The sequence below is a fragment of the Numida meleagris genome, chromosome 3 (genome assembly GCF_002078875.1).
Source record: "Numida meleagris isolate 19003 breed g44 Domestic line chromosome 3, NumMel1.0, whole genome shotgun sequence".
NCBI classification, from domain to species: domain Eukaryota; kingdom Metazoa; phylum Chordata; class Aves; order Galliformes; family Numididae; genus Numida; species Numida meleagris.
This window is the reverse complement of record NC_034411.1, coordinates 36,625,169-36,646,503: the sequence shown is the minus strand read 5'-3', so window position 1 is coordinate 36,646,503 and position 21,335 is coordinate 36,625,169. Positions and strand designations below refer to the sequence as shown.

Genomic DNA, 21,335 nt, shown 5'->3' with positions numbered 1-21,335 from the left:
CGTACATCCATATATATGCACATGTGTGTATTTTGTGTGTGTGTGTGTAGAAATATGATTTGCTGGTATACATAAAGTTTCCTTTCTTTTCTTGCTAGAAATGTATGTCTGTTCAGTTTCATAAGGGATCTTAATATTGTAGTCCACTTTAAAGCATTTGAAGATAGTATGACTTCCAGGAGAGGATGATAGGATCAGTACTAGGAATGTTTTAGAATACCTCAGAGAACTACTTAATTCTAAGAGTGATTTATTCTCTATTCCTTTTTCACCCTGTGGCAAGATGTCCAGATGGAACTAGATCAGGTTATCATTTGGAACAGCAAGGAAGACAAGACAGTAAATCTGTAGTGCCAGGCTCCTCTGATATTCACAGCTTTTCAATATGGTTATCTGTAGAAATGATCTAAGCACATATAAGTTTACAGAAGCTGACACAGCTTCATTAGTAGAAGCAAGGCAGTCCCATAAGGGATACATTCTTATTCCCATTTTAGAGTCATTTTTAAACCAGCTGCTAAATTCAAATTATTTCCCATTTAAAGCTTAAAACAAGCTCTGTGTTTCATATCAATTAATTTCAAGTGATTTCTTTAAAATAGGAAAATAAACCTTTTCAACTAAATATTAACAATATTGAATTTTTTTTTAAAAAATGCACAATTTTTCCTCTAATTAATGAAACATTTTATTTTTTTACAGAGCACATATAGAGGGCAATATTAATTAAGCTAATGCTGGATTGAATAAAAACTTTTCTTACCTGAAGGTTTCATGTTAGATTGAGTAAACCTTGCAGGAGGGGAGGTAATTGAAAATATCAAAGCTTAGGCATGTTTTCTACTGACTCAGAACCTAAACTTGTTATGAGAAATGTAAGAAGAATTAGTCACAAAGGTCTAATGAAATTATTTCTTCAGTATATTTTTTAAGAGTTTCATTAAGGATTAAATAAGTTTACAGCTTTGTAAACTTAGAAATCATTTATATTTCCCTTCCACTATGTAAATTTCTTTTCTTTTTTTCAGTGTTATATTTCTGCATATTAAAAATAACGTTTGTTCATAGTATCACGCAGCCACCGCATGATTGTAGAGGCAAGGAACGCTGTTCTGAATTTACTAAACTGTTGCAAACATTTTTTTTTTCTGTATTACTTCTAACTTTCTCCAAATGTACGCAAAAGTAGTTTTTATTATGCAACTAGATTATATCATGATTATATCGGATTTTTTCCTTTCTTGTTTCCCATCCCTTGCCATTAACTTTACAGATAATATCATAAGATTTAAGTATTATTGTGTATTTTGATGCACAGAATGCAGGAGGAAAGGAAATGGTCCAAACATAGAAACTTCATTTATACTTTTTTCCTGGTATTTCTTTTGTCTTTTTCCATTTTAGAGATTAGATGAACAAGCGATTAGAAAACACAGCTTTATCTTCAGTTCTTGGGCATGGTGTATTAGTTGTGCATGAAAGCTGGAGGGTTCACTATCAGCTGTAGCAGGATGGTCACTGCTGATTTGCTCAGTGCTGGGTGAATTACTAAGGTTACGGTTTCATGCCTCTACATTTCTCCTGAAAAATGCTTGCATTTTGTTGGGATGTTACTGCAGAGCTGATTTGACCAAATAAGGTGCCAAGGGCTAATACCCTAAGATATAGCAACTCTTCAAACTCCACAGTCTCAAGGTCAGTCCCTGTATTGATTTAAATATAACTTAATGCAGTAGTTTGTGTGTGGCAAAAAAAAAAAAGGGTTCCTTAGCATTCATTCAAAGCATTTTAAAATCTCTCCATGTTGAGTGAATTTGGAGTAAGTGACTTTGATGGAAGCTCCATCGTTTCTGGACAGCATAAGTAGGTCCTAGTTTATCCTTACAGAATATGCTGATACCCTGGTATGAGAGAAGATTTAGAGGCACGTTCACTATAGCTTGTAGTGACTTTGGTGGGGAGTTCTTAAAATTTACTGTAGGAGTTAAGAAGAAATTAATAGTGTGCATGTACATTTGTCTATGAAAGATACTCCATCCCTTACAGTTATTGCTATTTTATGTTGCTAACAGAGAAACAATACTGACAAAATGAGGATGGCACTTAGGAATTTTTGTGTCTTACATTTGTTGTAAAATGAATGATTCACTACGATTCTTCTATTTCAATCTTCTCTTAATTTAATTAAATGATTAATTAGTTAAAAAAGATTGTTTCTAAAGTGGAGTGAAAGGTATTTTCAAGAACAACACACGTAGAAGTTTATATATCTGTAGTAGTTTATATATCCCTGATTGGAAAGTAAAGCAGAGGTTGAAAAATGTCATCAAGAAATTTATAGGCATTGCTGATCGCAAACTTGAAGAAATGGTCTAACAACTAGATTAATTATCTTTTATGGGATCTTTGGGGCCAAATTATTTAAAAGCAAATTTTATTGTTTATTTTAAAAACAACTCTGATAACACAGTGAAAAAAAATAGTCACAGCAAGTTGAGATTAGAAATTGTTGCTTTAAAAAGCTTTAGCTTAAGCAACATTTTACTTTGCTGTGCCAGAAACTTATGTTGACACCAGGTGTGATCTGAAGTTCAGATCTGTGGTCAGAGCAGGACATTATTTGGTGTCTCCTGAGCACTGAAACTTCCAGTTCTTTGGAGGGGAATGATGAGGATGAGGAGGCAGGACTGGTGGCATGGGGCTAGGTCCCCTCCCTCTCCTCCTCCTGCTTTCATGAACTTTTGCTACTCCCATGAATTTTTGCTTTTTTCATTCAGTTCATACAGAAGAGTGAGAGGAGGAAGGCTCCTGCCAGAGACTTACCACATGGCCTGGGTTCTGGCTATGCCAAGGACAAGAAAAGCGCTGTCAAACCTTTAAAACTCAGAGCTGCCCATTGCGCTGCAGCTCTGAGTGCCTCACAGTGTGCAGAACAGCCTGGGTTGTGAGCCGGCACCCACTGGTATACCAGCTACCCCTGGTCAGATGGCAAGTCAACACTTCCAGAATATGCCAGAATATGAAGATGACACTTCTCTTGTGTATTTTTGCAGGAGACAGTTTTCTTACATCATGCAGGGCAAGGCTAGAGAGAGGTTATTGTTGTGGACAAAAGAACCTGTCATGTTAAATAATGAAAGAATATTTTAATACCAATATAGTATAGGTAAAAAAAAAAAACCCAACAAAAGCTTTTTTAAAAAGACATACATATATATATATAAATATAAAAAATATATAAACATATATAACATAATATTATATATACATATAATATTATATATATTAAATAATATATTTTCTCTTATATATAATTATATATTTTGTACATGCATATGTATGTCAATATGTATATATTGTATATTGTATCTATGATACACATATTTTATATATATATATTTTATAGCTATCTGTATATTATATATATGTGTGTCAAATATATATGTCATATTTATATGCCCAAAGGATACCTGAGACAGGGTATTACAGAGCTTTGACAGGGAAGTTGTACAACCCAGAACAAAGCTCTCTGTAGCATGGCAACGAGGACTCAGTAACTCAAATGCACTCTGCTTGTATTTGTAACCTGAAGTCAGACAAAACATTCGCAAGATTTATTTCAGTTTGTCTCTGTGCCCACTTTTTAGCATTTCCTCATAGATTTACCTACTGTTCTGTGTCATCTGTAGTATCTGGTGGTCTGGGTCTCAAGTTCTTTTATGTACTCATTGAACACTTCCTGTATAACTACTAGATGGCTGAGCTGCAAGCAACGCAGCTTGCAAGAGAAGACTTTTCTGGCTGATTTCTGATTTTCAGGTGAGCTCTAGACATGCCTCCCATACAACTTTCCTTAAGATTATTACAGCGCTGGTGTGGCTTCACGAAGGATTTTAACAGCTAGAGGCTCTAGTGCTCTGAAAACTACTACCCAAGGAAATGCCTCTTTGATGAGCTTAATTTCTACTTACTGTACACTATATTCATTCCTAGCAATTTCTTTTCCTTTAAATAGCAGCCAAAATTGACCATTACTGACCATTATCTTTACTCTGTCTTTTGGGGACTATTTGGATTATATACCTAAACATCAGCTGCCATCAAAAAAGATTTAAAATAAAGACAGAACCTTTTTCTTACTAGTCTTTTTTAGTGGAGAAAACTTAGAAATCTCAGGACTACCAGTCTATCACCCCTTTTTGTTTTAGCCTTATAGTTTTATATTTGGCATTAGTAGATGTTCTGTTTGCAATTTTTTGGTTATCTGTAATTGCTGAAGACAATGGGGATAGTTCTTACTGATGACAGTTTGGGACAGAGCATGCAAAATATCTACGAAAAGTATAAAGACATAGCATTGCGTGTCACTGTATGCTTAAATTAAATGCATAGTGCACACACATGCAATTATGATTACTTGTAGTAAGTTTTAACAGTTTGAGCTCTAAAAGTGTAAGCTCAAGCTCAGTAGCAGTCATAATTATTCATTTGCTCAGATTGTTTCCCAGTACAGATAGAGAATTGTCAGAAAGGGACAATAATTAGTGGGATATTTGTTGAAGTTTCTTCATCTTTTTAAAGACAATTTAAAATTTTATTAGTTTCAATGAGTCTTTTTAGCTATCGCAATTTAAAGAAAAGAAAACAGCTTGAAGAAATGCCTGTATTCTTCTGGGCATTGATTCCTGTAAATGCTGCCTGTGGAGAAGGACAGTACTACAGCAGTGTCTATCACTTATGCTATCACAACATCCATCACTTATGCTAACATTGAAAATCAAAGGAATAAAGCTTCAAAATCTTTATGACAAAGAAGCTAGTGAACTACTTTAAAAAAGAGAAATATCTTCAAAAGAGTATTTAAAGTTTTTAGGATTTATTAAAAAAAATGAAAAGAAAAGATATTGCATTTAACAACACTTAAAGAAGGCAGGACTTCATCTTTTAAAAAAATCCTTTGGGGGACTTCTATATGCTAAGCTACACAGAATTTAATCTTCTGATGAAAGGATGAGGTGAGCCTACCAAAATTCAAGCTCGTGCTTCAAGGGAGCATAGGTTTTTCTACATTGGTGATTATATCTCAAAGCTATTTTCCCTGGCTATAAATCCCTCTACATCATTGCTTTTAAGAATTGTATACAAACTGACTGTATCTCAGTGAGGTAGTGAGGAGTGTCCATTATGTCAGCATAGAAACCAAGAGTACTGTGAGTCAGGTATTTGAGAAGAATACAAATAATTTCTTGTTGGCTGCTTTGTTCTTAGTCCTTTTTCATTTAGAATACTTGCGGCAGAAATAATCTTACAGCTTTGAAATTTGAGTTCAGTTTCCAGTGCAAAGATCCCAAAATGTAGACCATTTATTTCTTACATATCAGATTTACAAAGTTTCCTATGGCTTAGGACAAATGGACCTCTTTCTTTATCAGTGTATTTATGGATGCATGTATTTATTTGTTTCTACATTTGTTCTCATGACTACAAGCTTAAAACTAATGGAATTCTACTGTCCCACTTCTGTGAGGCTTAATAAGGACATGGTAATTTCAGTAGAGAAGAACGAGTGACTGCCCTTGGTCTTCTTTATTCAGAGTTTTTTCTTAAAAAACGACAGCATATACAGTTAATATCAATGAAAACATCTTTTTTCTTTAGATTTATGATGAAATGTAATAACACACTTTTTCATTTTAGGCATTCTAAATATTCTGTCATCATAAAGTTAACCATAATTAGATATTTCAAATATCTTTGCATGATTTTTTTTTTTTACATAAAATTGAGGCTTAATTTTTTTTAATTGGCTCTGAGGTTTGCATGCTAACATAGCCTAAACAGATAACGATTTGATGGATGCAGGAAAGAATTATTTCTGCAAGCTATCTAGATGCATCTATCTTCAGAAGAGTATTAGAAATTTTCCCTCATAAAAGAGTATTAGCGTAAATGAGACTTGAATGTTTTGGCTTCAGTACTGCTTCTTTTTCAAGCCTTTTCTGTGATTTGGCCTCTAGTTAACTACCCATGTAGATTTTAATCAGCTCAGCCCCTATGTGATCATTTGTCATGGGTGGAAAGAACATGCCAAATAATAACCAGATATTTACTTTTCATAAATTAAATATGAATATTTAAATAAGAAAATAAAGGAGAGTACAAATTGATTAATATATTTATTTACTCTATTTGTTTATACTATATTTATTTGTACATTATATATATTCATATATTATTTATATATTTAATTATGATATTTATAAGACAGATGTATATTTTCATAAAAATTGGGGGGGGAATACAATTGGGTCCTGGGTTTTTGAAGGTGTCTGATGGAGTTTAAACTTTCAACAAGAAGTTTTAGATTATTTTTAGAATAAAATAATGTTTCTAGGGGTTTCCTCACTCATAATACCAAACTGAGTAGCTGTCACTAATGGCAGTGTGCTAAGTTTTAAATGAAGAATAGGTCAGAGAGGAGAATGTTGTGATTTACCAGGTGCTTCTAAATGTACCAATGTGTGTAGTGGCGCTGTCCGAGGAGAGGGGAGGCTGCTTCATCCACCCATTTGGATGATTCAGGAAAAGCTCATTTCCTTCTGCTCAGAGCAGGGATGGTTCAGCTAGCTTTGTGCCAGTGGGAGTGACACAAATCCAAGATTTTTCTGCCCCATTTACTACAGGCAGCTGAGTAGCAACAGTGGTATTGCCCTGGGAAAAGATGTGCATTCTTTCATTTCTCACCTTTGTGCAGATGTACAGAAACCAAGGTGGTCTGGATAGTACTCCTTATCTATTTTTCATCAGAAAAAATCCCCAAACACAATCAGTCCTTTTATAAGGGCTCACACATCCCTTAGAAAACCATGGACATCTGGCTTACAGTGACTGGATGAGGTTATACATGTGTTTCACAAACACAATAGACCAAAAGAAGCAGAACATTTGTATGACACTTTTAATCTCAGAACAGTACAGATGACTTTAATCTGCAACTTCTGATATTAACTGGATAAGAAGCTTGGATAAACTGTGAGAGATTGCCTCCTCAGATTGGATCTCAGTAGGCAAGGGAAGGAAAGGAAGGGAAGCATGGCTCTGTTATCTGCAGCATCCAGGCACCTGTTGTTGTGGTTAGCCCTCCACAGAGGTACATGACAAGTTTCAGTGTGATTTTAAAGCTGTTTAATTAATTGCCATAGGTCAGTATTGCAAAGAAGAAATGCCGCAACATCAACATGATGGATATGTGCAAAGCATGACTTCATAGAACAAACTGCATGAGCATGTGCAAGCTGGCAAATAGTACAAGGGGATTAGCTTGTTGTAGCACGAAAATTGCATGACATGAAACTAAAGCTGTTTAATACCAGTTATTGCTCCATTTTAATAGTTGAAAAGTAAATTCTGGTGTTCCTCAAAAGTTTTTTGAAACAAAATCTTTAGTAGTAATGCTATGCTCAGAGTCCTTCCTGATCTCTGCAGTCTGAATCAATCGTTCTAAATGTATATATATATATTTTTTTTTTTTGGTAAACTATTTCCTACTGCAAGTGCTGAAACAGGAAAACAGTTGAGCATATGGTAAAATTCTTAATCAGGGATTGCTGAGGGACTTTTCTAAATTTGTATCATAACACACACTCTAATCTTCTAATCAATAGTGTTTGCAAACTCAAAGCACTTCTTTTTTTATGGTGATGATGTTTATTGCTTGCCGGATACTGTTCTTGATCACTTTTAACACTGTCTTTCCCATTGCAATATTGAAGCATCTTTTGGATATTAATTGTTCACTTATCACATGTACAGAGAAATGTGCAGCTGTTAGTCCTCAAACTTTGAGGATCCAGATAGTCAAATTAATCTCCTTTCATCTTTCATGCTTTCATCTTTAATACTTTGTCACCTGTAGTCGAGGCTCTTTCAACTTCCTATCAGTCCAATTGCTTTCTGTTCATTGCTGTCTTATGATGTTCTTGATCACACCTGTGGTTTTTTCACAGGTGCTACTGAAGATACCTTACTATAATATATTTCAGAGCTACCCAAGGCTGCAAAGTTTTAAATACTAGGAATCCTTTATGAAAGTTAAGAATCTTATTCAGAGTAAGCATGCATACAGAAGGACATAAGGAGGAAATAAATCTGAACAGTTTTAGTTATATTTAGGCTATGTTGATAATGTGTTTTTAAAGGTGGTCTCAGTACAGGAAAGAAAGTTTCACTTCCTTTTCCCAGTGGAAAGAGCGAACATGGGAGCATCTTTTTATGAATACTCAGAAAAACCCAAAGAATGTGGAGTCAAGTCCTATCACATATGCAGATATTGCCCTATTTCTGGTTAAGAAATGTGTAACTAGACCTGTACAATGATGCATATTATCTTTTGAGAAAATCATTATAGTTGCTTCAACTTCACTCAAAGGTAATTCCATAAACAATTTGTGAGGGTTTGAAATGAAATAGTATCTTCCCATTGCACTGTTTGTGTGAGCCTTTCTCAGACTTCCCTTACAGACTAAGAATGTTGTTGCACTTGTATAATGTGCCAAGGATTCAGAATCAAATTCTTCAGATTACCCAGAAATTTTCAGAGGTTGACTTGAGATCAAGTTATAAATCTGTGCTGTTATGCCTGTTCAAAGCACCACTCTTGCTGTCACACAAAGGAAAAACATTGGCTGCATTTCAAAGTTGAAAGCATATCTTAGTATTTCATAGTTTTTCTATTATTTTTCCTACCTTTCTTATTCATCATTTTAATGTAGGTATGCTAAATTGATTAATGTGCTTACTATAAATCAACATACCATCAAAAAGCTGTGCTTTCGTCTGGTTTGATGGACACTACTAGATGCGGAATCTGTGAAATTCCATTGGAAATCTCAATATTGTGCTGCTATACCCATACTCTCATCTGTACCCTCCATCTTTTGCTATCTTATTCCCAAGTCAGTTCCTTTTTTAAATCTAATATGCAGTAACTTATCCACCCCCCCCCAAAAAAAAAAAAAGATGTACAAGTGGAAGAATTGCTTTTGCTTTTTTTTTTTTTCATTTCTAGGAACTGCTACACTTTTTTTTTTTAAATATCATTTTATTAATGTGAAAAACCTTGCCCCTAACTTTTTTCTTAAAGATTTTTTTTTATAATCAGGGCTATTTGAAATCTGTTGTTGGATTCCGTGTTTGCAGAGAAATTTTAAGAAGAAAAGGGCAGATCCCAAAAGGAGATATCTCTATTTATCTGGAGCTAGGGCTAGGTACCCCAGTGATTAGATTAGTCAATCACATATACTTCTTTCTACAGGCTGATATCCTGCATGATTTTCAGCTGCTTTAGTTCAACAGTTAAATGATATTTGTAGACTTTCTTATCCAAAACTACATTGGTTTTTCATTAAAAAAAAAACCATTATGACAGCACCTAGCCAAAGTAGCTGAGCCAAGGACTTACCTGAAGACAGATTGAATTCAGAGGAGTAGGGAAGTGAGCAATTTTCCCATTGCTTAACTTAAACATGTCTTGAAAGATTCAAAGATCTGATATTCTGGGCAGCATCACCTCTTCCAGACCATGAATAAATTAAGAAGATTCAAACATAAATTATACATTTGATCCAGCTTTTGCTCTAGAGAAAACCAGAACCCCAAAATGGAACACTTCCAGAGAAAGTTGGATTCCACATAATACATGGTTTCTGCCCTATCTACCCATCCATTTTAATCACGTCATACCAATCAGAGAATCATAGAATATCCTGAGTTGGAAGTGACCCACAAGCGCCATTGAGTCCGTCTCCTGCCTCCACACAGGACCACCCAAAATTCAAACGGTATTTCTGAAAAAATTCTCCAAATGCTTATGAACTCCAGTACGCTTGGGGCCATACCACTACCCTGGGGAGACTGCTCCAGTGCTTGACCATCCTCTGGTGCAGAACCCTTTCCTAACCCTCACCCGACCCTCCCTTCACGCAGCTCCATGATGTTCCTTTGAGTCCTGTGGCTGTCAAAGAGAGCAGAGCTCAGCACTACCCCTCCTCTCCCTGTGAGGAGCTACAGGCCACCACATAGCCTCCTCTGCTCTAGACTGAACAAACCAAATCCTCATACACCTTTCCCTCTAGATCCTTCAGCATCTTTGCAGCCCTCCTTTGAATGCTAATAATTTTATGTCTTTCTTATATAGTGGTGCCTAATCCCGCACACAGTACTTGAGGTGAGGTCACTGCATCACAGAGTAGTGCAGGACAATCCATTTTCTCTTGGCTCACAGGAGCATAACTAGTCTGGGTTCTCTTTACTGTCACCTATCTTCCTCAGGAATTTGCTGTTTTAATACCTCTGAGGGTCTATACTGAAATATGCAAGAAGAACTGCACTGGGAATCAGGTTTCCATGTGGTGGGGCTAGTGGTACAGTTAGGATAAACATATGAATCTAAATAAGTCCATGGTTTAAAATGACAGTGACCTATGTTATCAGAAAAGAACATCCACTTCTCTGTTACACCCTTTTGATGTCTTGGATTATTCTTTTGTTTTGCTGCCAGTCACTACGTAATGTTGTTTGACCTACTTCTTATTGATGGAAACTGCTTTAATATGTACCATATGCCTGCATTTAACTTTTTATTATTTTTCACTAATGAATGGCATTTCCAAATTTGCATTTATAGACAGTATGGGATAGAATGGAAAGAAATAACTTTAAATGAGACAGTAGCTACCTGCAGGTAGTAGGAGGAATTTATCACATATGACGGTAATTAAAAAAATGAATCTCAGCACCATAAGATCTCTTTGTTCACTGTTCAATCTCTTTGTTTACCGATAAATTGGTTGTATTATGCAAACCTTATTTGTTGATACCATAATGTTGACATACAAGGTAAGGATAAGTAGGGCACTGATTTAAAAAAATATAATAACTATATGCATAACTTGTCTGAAAGATCGATTTAAAATTCATGCATTACTCATTTTTTTCTTCTTATCTTTGGAAGGTGAATAGACTATGGTGGCATCCTGAAAAGTCCTGTAAAACATCTGTTGCTTTGTTTTCAGAATAGGATGTGGAATTTTTATCTGTCAGACAATGATGAATTGATAACTGTATCAACAAAGTAATAATTCAAGACAGTGTGCGTCATGTACCTCACAAATGGCTTAAATTTACTGAATCCAGTACAACTGGAGAGTTCAGGTCAAGTTAGCAGTGTATATATCTATGCAGTAAATCAGATAAGCTGTACTGCAGCTTAACCTCCAGTATCACCAGACTAGTCTCCTTGCCCATGTGACTATTAAAGCTTTTAGAGATTTAGTTTAACAAAATGAACTTCTATAACCAGTCTTAGCATTGATTTTATGGAGCGTGTTTACTCACTATTTCAACAATGAGCATTTGGCCAAATGGAATCAGATAACTATTGCTTAGCTTAGACGTTGGAACAGAAAACAATAGTAAAGTATTAAGTATATCTTGGTTATTCTCATGCTCTACAGGTATACTTAAGCGTAGGTGTGAAATAAACAGTGGTAATACACTGGATTCCTTTTAATTTAAAGCGGCATACTCTGTGAACAACACTGACACTGACCATATTGGATTTTAAATTATGTCAATTTCTCTGCAGTGCCTCAATCCATGAAAATGTTTGCAGGCTTCTCCCAGGCTTTCATTGTCTCTGAAAAGTCAAGTCCAGGGAATATACAGCAAGGCCTGATGTTTATCTTTCATATAACATGTCTGAAATGTCAAAGCCATTTTGAGCACAGCCAGAATACATTCTTAATTACAGTCTGCAACCTCAAACTATAAAATTTGAACCATATTGTCATCTCTTTCCAAAGAACATGACTGCGTTATTCCAGCAGGAAGCTTATACCTTGGCCAAGTAGAAGATGGCTCTTCTGGAGTTTTCAAGCTTCAGAGGATTAATTTTGCCAGCTAATAAACTAAGCAGCAATGACAGAAACACTGTGCCTGTTAACACACTTCAGAGCTGCACTGTGCTAGGAAGTTGCTCTGTATTCTTACACACAACCAGAGACATATATTTTCTTACTTTTTGTCTGTATGAGCATGACCGATGCTTTCCTTTCTGTGTAATGAGTTCTGCGGTACACAGTTGGTGCATGTACCAGCTACTACAGCCTTGCATCTTCAATGCTCCTGCTCAGTCCCCTTTGGAAGAAAGTGTCCTTTCGTGACACGTTACATACAGTTACATGAATGAATAATTCTCTGTGAGCTGTCTTCCTAATTCTGTGTTGTGCTATTGTGAAGCAGAGTTTAATACGAAAATAGGTACTGAACTCAGCTTCAACATAACACAGAATTTGTGCATGACCCTTTTCAGATTAGAAGAGCACCTATGTTTGATTTAGTTGGCCTTTTGTGTTTATTTTTTTTTAGGTTTGGGTTTATTTTTTAAATATTCTTAAAGGTATTTAACTCTTCAAGATCCTTGTTTTTCATGTGTCATCAAGACGTCCTATTTATCTTCTTCCTCTCTTGATACAACAGCTATTGATACCAAGTAACCTTTTGCTGTACAAATTCAGTTTCTGAGGAATATATTTACCCCTTTCACTCTCATTAAATGAGAATAAAACACTTGTATATTTCTCCCTGGATACAAATAAAGGAAAACTGTGGTCTTAAAACAAAATTGATACATAAAACAATCTTCTCTCTACTGATCTTTCCTGCTCTCCCATCTCAAATTGCAAATTAAAAAATTAAATAACCCAGATGTATTTATATAACATTACAACACTTTTAAACTTAAGAAAACACTAGCTAAACCACTGTTTTGCTGGACTTTGATGAAAGATAAACTTGGCCTAAACATTGCCTTTGGGAGTGTTTCTGTTGAGATTTTTTGGGGTGGTTATCTGGCTTTGTTTGTTAGGACTTATTAAGTACTGATATTATATAAACTCATCTGAGTTACAGCATTATTTCATTTGTAACTGGAGATAAGCACAGGAGGCAGGAAATATCTCTGGTTTGAGAACTGCTACCAGGATGTCAGTAGTGGGTGTCAGCAGGACACTGGGCATGAGCATGAGGTTCAAATCATGCTCGTGCAAAGCAGGGCTGGTACATCATGGTTTTGCTGAATCCACACTTGTGCAAGAATCTGGTATGTTTCAGTGCCTGAATTACTGTTCAGAATACCCTGCTCTGGTTTAAAAGCAGAAATATATAAAGAAAGTAGACTTTACAAACTTGTTTGATACTCCTGCAGAACTCAACAGAAGGTGTTTTAAAGTACAATAACAGTGTTATATTTTCCTTAATCTTGTACATTGCAGTCAATTTGCTGAAATAACTTCATAATATCTGCTGTCAGCTGTTTACACTGGTTCTAATAATAAGCACTTTTTTAAAAAGTCAGTGCAGGTCTTGAAATTGATGACTACTTACCCTCCCTGGTTTGCATTCATTAATTTTATCTTACTATGATCTATTTAGTTGGGTTTTTTTTACATAGAAATAAAACACGGAGGGAAGTAAAATAACATTCTCATCAACAATCACAAATGTCCTACTTTTTAATATACCCTTACCCTTTTTAATATACCCTTTTCTTGAGTGGCAAATTAATTTCTCCTTCTGCCTGTAAAATTTAGGATATGATTAAAGTGAGTGTATGCAATAAAGATACTAATCTATGGCAGATTTCTCTAATAATACTTATGGTTATAACAAAAGCTTACTGCACTGTCACTGGACCAGTATTGCTTTATATGGACAATGGGAAACCAAAAACCTATCTCATTACATTATATGCAGTTCATAATAAGAAAGGTTTAGAATTCCCTAATCTCAGGATTTACCAAATGATATTTAATGTATTCCAGATGCTTCAATTAATCTTCCCAGAGACATGAAAGTGTTCCATATTCTCCAAAGCCATCTATTGGTATGCCTTCAGTTTCAGCTGAACTACTGTGGGTCCTTGTATTTATTTTCCATTTTGTATTTTTCAAGGTAAATCGTTCATGGATTATTCAAAGTTAATTCTGCTCATTGATCAGTCACTGGAGGAAAAACTACATAATTATTAGGACTAAATTATTGTCAGATCAACTGTTTTATAATCAGTGAAAAGTTTTAAAGGCCATAACATACAAATAATGTTAAAATTATAGCATCGTATACAATAAATCCAATATATGCATATAAAATATTTATTTCCTCTAATTGATTACCATTCTATGAAATTGCTACTTTTGCCTTTAATTTGGACACTATTCATAATCATTTGGCAAGAACATGACCATGGGTATGACTTAACCAGCTCTTCATTGCAGACCACTGGCTGTTGCAAACTGTTATTTGGGATGCTATACTTTCTTCAGAGAGCCTAAACTCTGAACGTAGATAGTGCATAGAAACGGGCCATCATGCTGCACAGGAGGCCATTTAAACTAGCCCCAGTCTATGGCATACCTTTCATGCAGAGTGAAACACCATCTCATACTTGCAGATTTTCTGCAGTAGTCAGTATTTATGTCAGCCTTTGGCACACACCGTAGTTGGAGGAAAAAAATATATATCTTTTGTTTGTTGGATCAGCATTTGAAAAAATCAGTTGCCTGAAGGGAACCTATGCCTCCTTCTCCAGGAGTGTCCTGACAGTGGGGGTGAAGCACCATGTCTGGGGCTCCCCCAGCAGTGCTGCCAGCAGTGCCTGCCTTTTACTAAAACACCAAAGTTCAGCAATGCCTATAGAACTAGAGAATTGCAGCCTTCATAGAACAGGGCTCCCCTCTCCTCTAAATACTCTAAATATTTTCTTTTAAACGTGAGGATTTGAAGCTTGGTATCATCACTGTTTTAATCTGTAGCCATTTTGGAGATGCCTCTGAAATCAAGATTCCAGCGTCAGGTGTGAAAGCCAAAGAGTGGGTTGTGTGATACTACTTCTCTTAACTTGCTTTAGATTGTATTTCATTATTTTGATTTAATTTAATTAATTCAGTTTAATTGTTTTTTTTTTCCTGTTTTAAAGCAGAATTTTGAATTAAGTAATTCTGTAAGTTTGCTCAAAACTTACTGAATTACTTCTAAAGGTAGAGATAGATTTCTCTTGCTCAGGACATGCCACTGAGTACAGATGTATGCTGATGGGTCGCCATTTAGCTTTTATGCTCCAGAAAGAATGAAGCATCTTCTGTTTCTGTTAAACCTCATGTGCTGGGATTGAATGAACAAATGAAACTCTGGGATGAATGTAGACTTGGGCTTTCATACAGGGCTGTTAGCATTATTGCTGCATAAGTTCCAGAGGTGAAAATCAGTTTACACTTAGTAGGAGTAGAAGTGATGGTACCTACATAGCGTGTGACTGTGTTACTTGATTCAAATTATTTATATTTTTCTGGGAAGGTGTTTAATTCTCTAGTCTCTTGGGTTTAGTTTGGAGTGTTACTTTTGTATATACAAAATCTGTGGGAAAATTTAAATTGTCTTCATTTTTCTATTTAAAAGAAGACTTAGAGCCAAAATAGTATTTCATCACCACTTTTTATTGGTTGATAAGTATCTCCAGAACTTATAACACTGCATGTTATACGATTACTAATACAAAATGTTAAATATTATAAAAAAGATTCTACAGGAGAGATTGAATATTGGCTGCATTTCACCAGAGACCATGGGAGAATTTTTCCTTCCAAAGAAGTGATGCAGATCACCTTTTTGCCATTCAAAACTCACTATTGTGTGCAGTTGCTTTGTTGCCACAAGAAGAGTGTGCATGCGTGTATATGTAAGTAGGATTCATTAGTATATTTTGTGTCACTGGCTAGCAAAGTTTTTGGCACTAAGTTTAGTCTTCAGTGAACGTTAAAAGCAATAGTACCTCCACTTGATGAATGTGACTTAGAATTGAGCTAGATACTTATCCAAGTTGGATTTCTAGTTATATTGAGATTGGCAGAATCAAGTTCAAGTTCAGTCTTTTGTGACCTCCCAGCTGTTTCAGAAAAGACCTACTTAATTAAACAATTTACCATGGTATTTGTGGTATTCTGAATTATTCCTTATACTTAGCAGAGAGATTAGCTCTTCAAAAAGAGTAAATGTTTTCTGTTTATTTCTAGTCATTGGTTTTAGAACTGCTATTAGTGGTAATAAAGAGTAATGATAAAACTGTTTGTGCCTTTGCGTAGGTGCCAGAATACTCTCCATTCTACTGCTGCTCCTTAGCACTTGTCACAAGGATTCAACTTGTCTCAACTTATGCAAAATGGCTGATGATTCAGATGTGTCATGCTGTATGTTATTTACCTGATAAATTGATATTTACTGTAGTCCTGTTCTTGTTATATTTCCTCAAGTCCTCAAGTGTTGGCACTCAAATCTGGTAGTTGTATATCCAAAAGCTTTTTGTTAATTTTGTGAAATACTGGTCACTGTAACAACTTTTTTTTTTCCCTGTCTACTTTTTCCTGACTTTAAGGTAATGCAGTTAATTTGATCTTAAAAATAACTGCTGCTTCACGCAGGCTATGAAAGTTAAATTAGCTATCTTCTTTCTCAGTGCAACATTAGTATTATAATACAAGCCTTTGTCAAAGAAAATAGCTGATGAAAAATGTTGCAACTCAAAAAGGAAGCTGTTCAAAAGATGAAAGCAGGCATGACCACGTCCAGGAGCAAAAGCCTTATCGCTCTGCAAGAAGGTGCAAGGGTCAGGACTAGTTGCTTTAACAGGTAATATGTGTTATTTTGGCAAAACAAAACCTGAGACTTTACTGAATTCTTTTGGGATGTCATGATTTCAGTCTTCTGAGAGATCTCTTTGTCCCTATTTCCAATACTGATTGGAGGTTTTGAAGTTTTTCACTTATCCGTAGCCAGTAATGGAAGTGTTTCTTAGTGTTCTTTTTTTATGGACTGCATTATCATTATTTTAGCAAATTTAAGAAGTTTGAGGGGAATGACAAATGGAGTAAATAGGTCTTACTTTCACACTTAGTATCTATTTGGGAGATTTCTCACATGAAGGAGGGTTTGGGAACGTATGCCAATTTTATAATAATAAAAATAATTTGAATTATATTTGCACAAGCATTAAACATTTACAGAATTCTTCAAAGCAGAACTCTGAACATTTTAAATTTCAAAGTACGCTTTTAATATGGCCAAAACCAATTATTTTACCTGTCTTATGCTTCTAGAGGTAATAGGTGTGACGCTGTAAGCTCACGGCTTGTTCCTCATTTGTATTTTGAATCCTATAATATTTACTCTTGTACTAGCACATAGCTACCTATACATGGTCTCTAAATTAGACCTAAATTAAGCTGATCTTTATCAAGCGTTTGTTCTTACCACTCCATCTGACAGTTTCAATACTTAGGCAGCTGGCCTCTGCTAGTAAGGGATTACTATATTAACAGTATACCAAAAAATGTCTTTGAGCATTCTTTCAGCTTCTGCCTGATAAAAGTAAGAGAGGGAAAGGTTTTCTGTACAAGAGAAGTGTAGTAAATGCTATGTGGAGTTCCAGGATTAACAGCTGTGTGGGCTTGTAGTGGAACCATGTTGTTTTTGTGTAGAAAACATGCTATTGGCACTGCACTATGCAATGGATTGGATCCAGAAGGAAATTTGTGACAGGTTCTTCCTGTAATCTATTCTATTACTGTGAAAGTAGTATTTCAGTAGGGCAAACCTATGAATTCCCTCTATAAAGATTTATTGTTCATACAAAATATTCATCAGCATCAGTGCAAGGGGTATTTAGTGCTTTTATTTCAGCTCAAAGACCAGCAGTTTTTCTTTGTGTGCTGAAGCAAGGCAGTGCTTTTTGTTCATCATATTTAGTACTGCATGAGGACTAGATAATCCTCAATTCGAGTAGATAAGCCTGAAAAGGATTTAAGTTGATTCTCTTTTAAAAAAAAAAAAAAAAGTCATTTTCTCCACCTTTTTTTTTTTTTTAATCAGAAGGGAGGGGAGATGTAAGGGAGTAGGATGTTCTTTTATTTTTATGGTTTATTGTATCTGTATTCCTTCTCTAGTATGGTAGATATTCTCACTGGCTGATCTTGTAGTATGGTGTAAGATACCGCAAGAACATTTATAAGTTCTGATCAAGGTGAAGTCAATCCATTTGTTTGTCATTGCTTTCTTCAAAATGACAATTGTTTTGGATTGTTTTTTATTTGTCAAAAACTAGTTTCAAAATTATTGAATTATCCTTGTTGCTGAGATTTTGAAGTGCTGAGTAATTTGAGTTTTTGCTGTTCTTTAGCATATCGCTGTCAGATTAATTAAAACATATAATAAACAATATAAAAATAAACTAAAATATACAAATAAAACATGGGAAGAGCTCTGTTTACATGAAAAATATACAAATGTTGCCAAAGATTAATGCCTGTGTTATGCACAAAATACTGTGAAGTAGTCCAAGTGAAAATGATGAGCCTGCCTTCTGATACCAGTGTGTAATCTTTTAAAATATTCATTAATATGTTTCAAATGCACATGTGTATATTTATATATATAAACATAATAATTGATGAAATTTACATTGATATAACATATAACATAGTTTACATATGCTTACATATTCTATGTATTTGTTCAAGAAATGGGCGTGGGTCCTTTGGGACTATTTTTCAAAATAGAAAGATAGCATTAAATATAACTTTACTTATATGAGTTGTTCTAGGTTAGCTATTTTATAAATCTAAATTCAGATCTTCAGCATAACTGAATTCATACAAGAAACCAAGCAGAACAAAATTGTCATGGTTCACCCAAACAAGGAAAAATGTGCTTGAAAGGAGAAAAAAAAAAAAAAAAAAAAGCTATTACCATTTTGCTGAGTGCTTTCCATAGAGCACAGTGGTGTACCAAGCAGAAGAAAGTGGCCATTAACAGAGAAGAAAACCATTGTTTTGTGCTGTGAATGATAATTTTATATGAAATGCACAAGATAAAAATTCAAATGTGTCTAAAAGGCAAGACTCTGGCATAGTTTTGATACATCCATTTCAGCTAAAACCTGCTTTGCATCATCACACAAACACACCCATCTAGATGCATATTACAGTTAATTTTCATGGATATTTTAGCTGTAAGAACACCTAGCGGTGTATTTTATTGCACATCCATTTGTAGGATAACAACATAGACTAGATGCCTTAGTATAATTCAGAGCTTTTTGCTAAATGCTTTACAGTAATGTAATAAGTACAGTGTTAATGACTGCAGGGAGAGTTCTACGTGAACCAACATTTTCAGTAAAGCTGAATAGAATTCAGGTACAGCAGTAAAGCTTGTTCAGTTGTATTTGATAGGATCACAAATCGCTCTCATCCTGTGAAAAAAAATAATGTCCTCTGTAGGAAGCATCATTTCATAAGCAAAAACAGATTGTAGAAAACTGCTCTGGCAGAAATGTATGCTCTTAAATAGGCATTGCATCGTCCAGGAAATTCACATAGGCAATCCATGCCAAACAGAGAATAAGGTAGTCTGTTAATCAGATGGCTTCGTTAGAGACCTCTCTTGGCAAAGATTTAAGTCAATAATACGTTACAAAACGTAGCATACAGTTTTCATAAATGATTGCTTTTCTTGTGATGTTCCTCCATCAGGAAAAAAGGCAATAGCTTCTACGTTCACTTCACTTTGTATTTTTCCCTCAGCTGTGTAGTCTGGGAAATGCAAAATGTATTGTGAATATTTTCAAGTGTTCACAATAGGTCTTGTATTACATTCCAAAGTCCTTAGTGCCTTTGACACTTGGACTTTTCTCAATCACTTTCTGCAAGAATAAGTTGAAAAGTGAGAAGTTTTCTTTAAACTGAGAGCCGTCTGTGGTGCAGTTCAGCAAGGAGAATGCATAGCTGGTGCTGAAATTATCAGCTTGCTGCTTCTGAACACGGCAGTGGCTATATTTTAAATGTCTGATGGTCCTGATTACAACTGCTGGTAGGCTTTGGGACCATTCTAAAGTTTTCTTTCAACAAATATACTTAGATACTTGCTTTTTAAAAATATGTCCTTGCTTTTCCCTATTACAAAGATATGTCATGCTCAGCTGTTGTAAAGATTTTCAAAGGTACCAAATTTTCCTTTCACTTATCTGTGTTACAGTACATATAAATGCAGACTGAGATAGGCTTTAACATTGGTTTAATGTTTTAACATTAATTTAACATTACTAGTTACATTGCTTAATGCCATTTGTGCCGATATGATTGTGTTAGTCGAGTAAAATTGAAGAGACATAAGGCCAAATTCACTTCAAGTCATAAACATTAATAGTTAAGGGAATTGTTCCACACTCTCCATGTTAAAAGAATGAATGATTTTACATATGAAGAGCACTGCTCAAGGTCATTGTTAGAACTCTCAGTTATATGAGCGATACTATTCCATTTATTCAGCAGAAGGACTTATACTGTTAAACAGTGGTATTGGAGAGATCTTTCTGCAAGGCATTTTGTTTGAGGAAAGTAAAGAGGAAACAGTCATGTTTGTTATGCTTTATTTTCCTCATTAAATATATGACAATTGCACTACTAAAATGTGTTTTAAAAACAAAACATAAATGCTATTCCTTTGCCACCCTATCCACCAAGTGAGCAATCTGGTTTTGTCCTCCAGAAATTGAACAAGATTTATGGTGTCAGGATCAAATCACCTGAGTGATAGTTGAGTCCAATCTCTCTGTTGCAAAAACAGCACCCAAATTCCACACTGATGCATATGCTCATGAAATATACTGGTCAGAAAATGCAAATTCTAATCAATTTTTTTTCTCCCTCACTGGAATGATTTATGGTGTGCATTATTTAATATTAAAAACAGAATGGTAACTATGATAAAGAGGCTTAGAACCTCTTTATCATATTGCTTATGAATTATAATATTATCAGACAAAATTATGGCCTTAGGAATTCTTGCAAGGATCTGATCCTTTTCAGCAACAGAATCCATGGTTGTGCAGATAGCCTGCCCACCCTATCCATCAGAACCTCTGCATGTTTCTATATCTGAGCCAAGATTTCAAAGGGCAATGAAATGGAGAAGGAATAGCAGGGCCAGGATGACAAAACATGTTCCTATCTCTGTGACTTGATAGAATACGTTTAAAACATATCTTCTAGATTGTAAAATGTTATTAAAATAAATAGAAAATAAAATTGCTTAAACTTCTGCTGTGGACAGACACGGTGCAGTGCCTCAAAATCTAGGTATCGCAGCTCCATTCATTTGTTCTTATATTTGCAATGAAACCTGAGGACATAGTTCTACAGAAACTACTGGATGTACCCCTGACCTGC

The 21,335-nt window shown here is 35.1% G+C and overlaps 1 protein-coding gene across 4 annotated transcripts in view; it reads left to right on the top strand.

Moving 5' to 3' along the window:
- The window catches only part of CHRM3 (cholinergic receptor muscarinic 3), a 276,313-nt gene that overhangs the window by 151,203 nt on the left and 103,775 nt on the right, over positions 1–21,335 (top strand). The window contains exon 1 of one of the 4 annotated variants that reach the window (XM_021392504.1): positions 3,593–3,819. The exons of the other annotated variants lie outside the window; for them this stretch is intronic. The gene's annotated coding sequence lies outside the window, so the exon portion shown is untranslated. Of the gene's footprint in view, positions 1–3,592; positions 3,820–21,335 lie in introns of those variants that run through there. 4 annotated transcript variants of the gene reach the window in all.